At 39.7% G+C, this 8,625-nt stretch overlaps 1 pseudogene; it reads right to left on the reverse strand.

Annotated features, from left to right (window-relative positions):
• Positions 1-1,746: 1,746 nt before the first annotated feature.
• On the reverse strand, positions 1,747-8,319 carry LOC110288587 (annotated as a pseudogene).
• Between the last annotated feature and the right edge of the window lie 306 nt (positions 8,320-8,625).

The raw sequence follows: 8,625 nt of genomic DNA on the forward strand, positions 1-8,625 counted from the left end.
GAGATGCAAGAGGGGATTCTAAGGTGCTTCCCTCTAGCTTCTGATAGTGTTTATTTAAACACAGACACATATTGGATAGGGTAGAGATGAATATCTTAAAGATTCACATGGCAGTCTTTCTAGACCATCCTCCATGTTCACTTCCTTGCCATTCAACAGAGCATCAGAACATGGGATCTGCTGCTGACGCATTGAAGCAGTTCCAGAAAGATCCCTGTTATGTGACTATTAGTTTTCAAAATGTTTAATTCCAAGCTTCTTCAGAATTTGGAAGGTTCATAGGAAGAACACACAATGACCCGAGTGCCTTTGGCTATGTTAGTGATGGTCAGGGAGAGAAAAGTCCTGTGTTTTCCTTAAAGCTTTCCCTCCTGTGTTCTTCTACATCATGCAAAGCATGAACTGTGATTGGTCTCTGAGGTCTTGCCCTGTTTTTCCTTGATAATGTTGTCTGATGAACAGGTAATGAATTGTGGTCTGTAGTGTGCATTCAGAGATCACAATTTTCTAATAATTCAATGTGTTTTCTTAGAATCAACATTATATTGAATATTGTAAAACATCTAAGGTGACTTACACTGTAAGGTGGATGTGTCTGAGTTCTATGCTATCATTACACAATTATACATGCTTTGAGGGTAACAACAGTTACATTGTTGTGACTGCTGAGCATCAATCACTTCTTGACCATCTGACTCACAGGAAGCACATTATACAGGAAATCACCTTTTCAATTTGTTATTTCATGAAATTTTCACTAGCAAACATTAAATTAAAAAGTGTTATTTCTCTGGAGTGTGCTCAGCAATTAATTTTTTATCAGCAAATTAAGAGAGCAGCTTTCAGATGCACACATTCACAGTTAACAGAGTCTGCTATTGAAAACTGTTGTTAAGTGCAATGCATATTTCTTCCTTTCTAGTCATTTTGATCTACTATAAATATGTTCATTATCAGAAAATTAAATTTCTTGCACGCACCCGACTCACCTACAGGATCCTTCTGCACATGTTTATTGGGAGAGCTTGATTGCAGAGGCGAAGAGACCCCAAGCCCAGAACTGGTGCTGCTTATATAGGCCTAGGAGAGGCGTGTCTCACACCCAGATTGGTTGTGCTTGGGTTATGCTTACCACCTCATTTGCATGCCTACATCTGATTGGTTAACTTCTCTCTCATCTGATTGGTTAACTTCTCTCTCATCTGATTGGTTAACTTCTCTCTCATCTGATTGGTTAATTTTGGTTAATTCTCAAAACCTCATCTTGGCAAAAAAAAACTTTACTGTCTATGTATGCGTGGTGGCCAGCGGAAGCCAACGCCACCCTGCAACAGCACATGTGGCTTCCCACAAAATTTAAGTATATTAACTAAATTATGGGTATAGTGATACTGAAATTGTATTAAGACTATAAATATAAAACTCTTACCAAAAAATGGAGAATTCTTGTCTCCCCTCCCTAAGAAGGTAGGTGAAATTTATTTGAGATATCAAAAGGCTCTATGGCTATTTGAAGAAGATAATGTGTTACCTAGATGCCTTAATTAGCACCTAACCTATGGATCAGAATATTCCCTTTTGTGTGGGAGGACATTCATATAAAAGACATGTAGTTGAGCAAGTTTGCACATCCCATCCTTCAGCTAGAGTACTGATCACATCGGGAATTGGCTACCAAAATTGTGCTTCAAAGATTCAATCACCCAGAAACATTTTTTCTTTTAAAATTAAAGATCATGAAAACTTTTTAAATTTAATTTTTATTTTCTTTTATTTTAAAAATTTATTTATATATAATATACAATATAACTATCAAAGTAAATTAAAATCATTTTTGAAAACTATTATAAAAAATTTCAAATAAAATAAGTACCACAAATGAACATTTGTTTAAAGGAAATTTACCGTACACAGTATAGTACCTTTCTCAGAGTTAGTCTTTCATCATTACCTCATTATATGAAATCAGTTCAGTAGAAGCCACCAGGGGGTACCCCCAGTGATGTCTTCCACTTGTGTCCTACTTAAGGTGTCCTGGACACAAGGTGACAATAGAAAATAGACTTCTCAGCAGCTGGGCAAGTCATGGCTCATGCCTTTAATCTCAGCACTTGGGAGTCAGAGACAGGCATATTTCTGAGTTTGAGGCCAGCCTAGTCTATAGAGTGAGTTTCAGGACAGCCAGGGCTACACAGAGAAACCCTGTCTCGAAAAGAAAAGAGAAAAAGAAAAGAAAAGAAAAGAAAAGAAAAGAAAAGAAAAGAAAAGAAAAGAAAAGAAAAGAAAAGAAAGAAAAGAAAAGAAAATAGACTTCTCTAGGAATGCTGCATCCTTTTAGACAAGTTCAACAGGAAAAAAACATAAACTTTAACAAAGAGGAAATAAAACAGTAGGAATGAGTCATTTAGTACTGTGGAAGAAAAATAGAAATAGGGATCCTGGTGGAAACAAGAGACTGCAATTCTCACACCTACTACCCACCAACAGTCTCTTCTACCACATCCACAATCTGTGAACTCCCCTATACCTATGTGTAGATTGATGTCATGACATGTCACTAATACACCACCTGCTGGTCTATGTCTTACATGTGAAAATCATGAGAAAGAGATTTCTTTAAAATAGCATCCTCAGGAAGAACTGAAATGATCAGGCCCTACACCACTACTACCATCAATAATGGGCCTGTTCTCCACTGACAGTCACCGTGGCCTTTCCTGCTTCCTGCCTGCACCTGTGTGATATCAGAAGAATCAAATGCGTATGTCTTTTTTCAGGAGATGTGATTAAAGGATGTGGCTGAAAGAATAAGAGAAAAGGCTAGGCTAGGCAAGGATCTACCACAAGTCCTGCACAGCAGCATGGAGGCTTTAATTTCTCTAGAATCTTGATTAAATATCAACTCTGCACTCTAAAGGATAGGGACAAAGTAAGAGACATGTGAACACTTGAGCAAACTACTTAAGTCTTAAAGTCATACCTGCCCAGATATCAGTCTGCACTTTCTCCACACTGTGCCTCCCTCCACCCCTCTATCTGGACAGTGGCTAACAATCACACACATATTTTATTCCTACCTGTGACAGTCTGAATGAAATGGCCCCCATAAGCCCATAAGGAGTGGCACTATTAGGAAGTGTGGCTTTTTTAGAGGAAGTTTGTCAGTGTCAGGTTGGCTTTGAGATTCAGATGCTCAAGCCAGGCCTAGTTGTTGCCTTTCTCTTCTTGATGCCTGCTAATCCAGATGTAGAAGTCTCAGCTTCCTCCCCAGCACCATTCATGTCTGCCTGCATGCCACTGTGCTTTCCACCATGATGATAATGGACTAAACCTATGAACTGTAAGCCAACCTTAACTAAATATTTTCCTTTATAAGAGTTACTATGTCCGTGGTGTCTCTTCATGAGAGTAAAAACCCCAACTAAGATACTACCCATATGATTTGGGGGAATCTTCTTAGTTAGGTTGTCCTGACATCCAAACTGAGGGCATGGGAAAGGTCGGAGGGCAGGTGGGTCTCTTACCTCTTCCTTTATTTTATGAGACAGAGTATCTCTATGTAGCTCAGGCTGGCCTCAAGCTTTCTATCCACCTGCCTCAGCCTCTTGATTGCTGTTATTATAGGTATGCATCATCACAGCTGGATAGACTCACAGACTTCACTCTGGAAACTTCAGGGTTTCCAAACAATCAGGAAATGGGTAGAGGTAGGTTAAATAGACCAGTCCTTGTTTGTATGTATTTCCAATACTTAACTAGCTCAGTGTCTCAACTCAAAGATGCTTAGTGTTAGGAAACGATGAGGTGAGAAATAGCCAGTGCAGGTACACTGACATCCATACGAACTGACAGCTTGATAGAGTGAGTAGTAGTTAGCTGACAGCCAGTCCCACCATTAGCCATCCCTCACATTGGAGCTGTTTTATACAGGAGCCAACAACCCCAGCATTCCTGGTAACTTCCAAGATGTCCTTGTGCTCATAGCCTCATTAAGTAATTACTATTTATGATGACCTTGGGCAATCAAGAGGAGTAATTATACTGTTTACTCTGATTCCTAAGGCAGGCACTTACATAATACATTAAAAATTACTAACACTTATTGAACTATATGTGCCAGGACTTGTGTTCTATGCTTTATAGGAATTATCTTATTGTAGAAATATTCCCATATAAAACAGCTTTAGCTAAAAATATTTTGGTATTTAAGTTTTAGTTGGCTGAAAATTGTACATATATGGAAAACACATTTACTAAGGAGGCTTTGGTTAAATGAGGTTTTCATGTTCTCCCTTTTGATTGTGTGTGTGCACCAACATATTAAGTCTGGCAAGGACTTAATATGTATTCAATATGTATTTTTGTACTGTTCTCTGTCCTTCAGTAGTGTTAGTAATCCCTTATCCATGAGAAATGCATGATGAGACTCCAGTGGAATAGCACCAAGCATGCTGTTTTTCTGTGCATGAATGTTGATGATGTGGTTTAGCCTATACATTAAACACAATAACAGGTTAACAATGTTTAACTGTATGCTACAGTAAAAGTCATGCAAACCAGCTGTTTTCCCCTTAAAATATTACGTGCACTGTTCTTCCTGTGATGATGTGAGATGGCAATGCCAATGTAAGATAAAGGTAGCCAGAAAACATAAGCACTATGGTAGCAATGAGCTTCTATGCGAGGGTTATCTGAACACAGAGCTGCAGTGACAGTAGATTTGAGACAGAGACAGTGATGGAGCAACACATGGGTAGGTGACATATACAGACTGGATACAAGACAAAGGGATTGTTTACACCTTAGGTGAGACCAAGGAAGACAGCACAAAACTGTGCTGAGGGCTTTTCTGTTCCTAAGCTAGTCATAGTACAGAGCTCATATAGCTTTTCAAGGAACACCTACATTGCTCAGGTTGTCTTGCACATATACCTTGGTTCCACTTCTCTTCTCTGAGCTTCTGCAGCTCTCACTTCCTGTCTATTGTGTGCCAACTATCTCTGCCACTTATCTCTCATGTTGATAGCCCCTTCTTCTCTGGACCACAAACAGGTGGTACTCATGCTCTTCTGTAGACTCCTCTGATGCTGGTATGTCACTCCTCTATTCTTCTTCTGGGAGCTTCACTTTTCTCATATGAACAATAGGGATTATACTACTCACATCATATTGGCCAATGTGTGCATTACTCTAAATAACAGGCAAAGAGATCGCTACACTAATGTTAGCTATATGTAATGCAAATTTGCATAAAATCCAATGTACTAAAATATGGTATTCATGTAACTTTTATTTTTAAAGTTTTTTTGACAAATTATTAATTTTTGTTGTGTGTATAGTGTATGATGAATATGTGGGCACATACATATTATGGCACATGTGTGAGGATCAGGACAACTTTGTGGAAATGGTTCTTTTTACCTTTGCATGAGCTCTGGGACTTGCACTCAGGTCTTTAGATTTATGTGGTAAGTACTTTTTTTTTTCTCTCCCTTGCATAGCATTCTAGAAGTACATTTTAAAGGAATAAACATGGAACAATCTACTCAGCCTAAGCTTTGACCAGGGACCCATCTGCTGCTTCTATATGTCAGCATTAGCCCCTAAGCCAGCCTTCTCCAAAGACTCAGACACTCAGATTTCTTCCTCACTTTTGAGATTGAGCCACTTAAATAGTTGATATTCAGTGCTGTAGAGTGAATTTTTTTTTGTCCTCTTGAAACTGTGTATGGTAACTGGGACCATAGGTTAATGTGATTATGAACCTTTGGCAGATTATCAAGTCACAAGTGTGTATCTCTCATGGAGTACTCATGAGTGTGGTTCTAGCCTTAGAAAAGAGACACTGAGAGCTCCAGTATTCCATTTGCCATGGTAACAAAGCAAGAAGATTGCAGTCAGGGAATGGACATCTGTGGACCTCAGCAGACACCTAACCTGGCACCCTGACTTAGTATTTCCAGTGTTTCTGTGCTGGAAATTTATGTGACCTTCTTTTATAATGACAAGCAATTTCTGTTGGGTTCCAGAAGTGGGAATATGCATGTGCCATGCACATCTGCAAAGCAGTCTGTGATGATGTGTAGATGGCAGCTTTATGAGAGCAAAGACCAAAACCCACGTGGTCCTGCACAATATCCTTTGTTCCCAATTTCTTGTTTCTAGCTCCACTCCTTCTAGTATGTGTCCTGCTAAAGTGGAAGATGCTAGTTTTCTATAACTATCTTTCCGTTACTATTATCTTCCATCAGCTATTTTTTCTTTAAATTAAAAAAGCATTCTATCTTCAGTTTTCTTTTTTGTTAAAAAATATTTATTTATTTATTTATTTATTCTATGTAGGTACACAGTAGCTGTTTTCAGACACACCAGAAGAGGGCATCAGATCTCATTACAGATGGTTGTGAGCCACCAAGTAGTTGCTGGAATTTGAAATCAGGACCTCTGAAAGAGTAGTGAGTGCTCTTAACCACTGAGCCATCTCTCCAGCCCCCCAAATCTTCAGTTTTCTAATCAAACCCTATATTCTGAACTCAAAAAAGAAAAATAAATTTAAGACAGTAGCACAAGACAAATGCCATTTTATTACAAAGAACACCTCCTCCAACAAGGAACTAATAGAACAGTCAAATTATGTGTTCTGTTTTTGAGTCTGAAGCATTAAAGAAAAGCATTTTGCTTTCCAAAACTAGTACATACAAGTACTAGTTATGTGTACTTGTAAAATACAGCAGAGCCAGCCTGTTACAAGAAGTATGTGAGGTCAAACACAAGCCAAATTGCTTTTCTCGCATTCAAATCCCTAATCTTTATTTAGCTTTTCATGTTCTTATCCTTTCTGTAAACTTTGGCACTGTTTACAATTAATTTCAATCATTAATAAGAGCTACCCCTACTTAAAAGGAGTCCCCTTTCTGCCCATCTTTTTTCTTCCCCCTCTTGTCTCCTTCTTCTCTTTTCTGCTCTTTTGTTTTTATTTTTGAGACAAGGTCTCAATATGTAGCTCAAGCTGGCCTCAAACTCTCCACTCTTCTGCCTTAGCCTCCCAAGCTCTAGATACATAGACATGCCATATCACATGCATGTGTGACAACCTTTTCATTCAAACAGATTCTCTTTTCTGTAATAGTGATGGCTTTTCCTTTATATAATAGAATAAAGTTAACTTTCTTTCCCTCTCCAATTATTTTTAAATATTTAATTAATTAATTACTTTATTTTTATGGTTTCCTTCTATTCCCAGGACCTCTCCTAGGAAAGACAGAACAAATCATGGTGCTCCCGGGCTCAGAATGACTTACAGATACAAATCCCAAGTGTTTACTGTGGCGTTCAAGGCCCTTCAAGCCCTCTGGAAGGGGCTTTTCTGCTTTCTGTCCATGTTTTACAGGCACATGGGCGGCCTCCTCTGTCTGCCTACAGGTGCTGGCATTCTTTACTTGCTTATCTCTTCTTTCTTCATCTGGACTTTCTTTCCCCTAGGCCCCAGGATGTCCTGTGAAGTCTCCTGTCCCCTCTTGTATCCAGTACTTGCCCATCCCCTGCACTCTCCATTCCAATTCTCTCATTCAACACTCCTTTTTTTGTTGTTCAGTCCTGTTGTTGCCTGGATGCTAGTCTTATTCTGATGTTAATTCTGCTTCTTCAGAAGAGCTGCTCCCTGACAAGTACTCCATCAAGTACTCAGGTGATCTCCTGTGAACCTTTTCCCCATTTTAATGGGTCAATAAAGGCTAGAGTCTGTGATTCAGCAGTGCAGGGGAAGATGGGACTGGAGATTCAATAGTGGGGGCAGGTAGAGAAGGAGAAGAAGACAAGAGAGGAAGAAGAGAGGATGCAAGAGGAGGAAGCATGATAAACCAGAATCAAGTGGCCTTCTTCTCAGAGGGCTGCTTGTCATCTGCTGCAGTGTTGTTCCACATCTCTCCTAGTTTCTTTGCAACATCACTAATGGATAAACCAGGATGCTCGCCTTTGATTTTGGGGTGGTACTCAGAACAGAACAAGAAGAAGGCCAAAGGAGGCCTCTTGGGTGCATTGGGGGTCCTTGAACTTCTTTTTGATCTCCCCTTTGTGGGGGGGGATGTAGGTTTTCATTTCTCTTTCATAACAAGCCTTGTCAGCCTTTGCCATATCTTCAAATTTCCCCCTTTCTTTAGTAGACATGGCCTTCCACCTCTCTGAACACTTCTTGAAGAACTCTGAGAAGTTGACAGAAACATCCAGGTGCTTCTTCTTGTGTTCCTCCCAGCAGGTTTGCACAAAGAATGCATATGAGGACATTTTGCCTCTCTGCTTCTTAGGATCTCCTTTGTCCATGTTTAGTTGATTTTCCTCCACGAGGCACAGAGTCACAAAGTGCCCGTCTGGCTCTCCCTTGCCCCGGCACTGTCTCTATGGAGCTCAATGTACTGCAGTCTCCCCTCTACTGATATAGGTCTCCACCCTCCTATAGGAAAGAGCCTCTCCTATCTACATCCAGCATGTCCGATCTTACAGTCCCCTGCCAGGTCCTATATCTGAGGAAAATACACTTGCTGACCAAACTGCCTCTGCAGGGATATTCATGGCCTTACCTGAACAAACAGACTAATTTCATTCATGTACACACACACAAATATAAAG

The sequence above is a fragment of the Mus caroli genome, unplaced genomic scaffold (assembly GCF_900094665.2).
Source record: "Mus caroli unplaced genomic scaffold, CAROLI_EIJ_v1.1 scaffold_10244_1, whole genome shotgun sequence".
In the NCBI taxonomy this organism is placed as follows: Eukaryota; Metazoa; Chordata; class Mammalia; order Rodentia; family Muridae; genus Mus; species Mus caroli.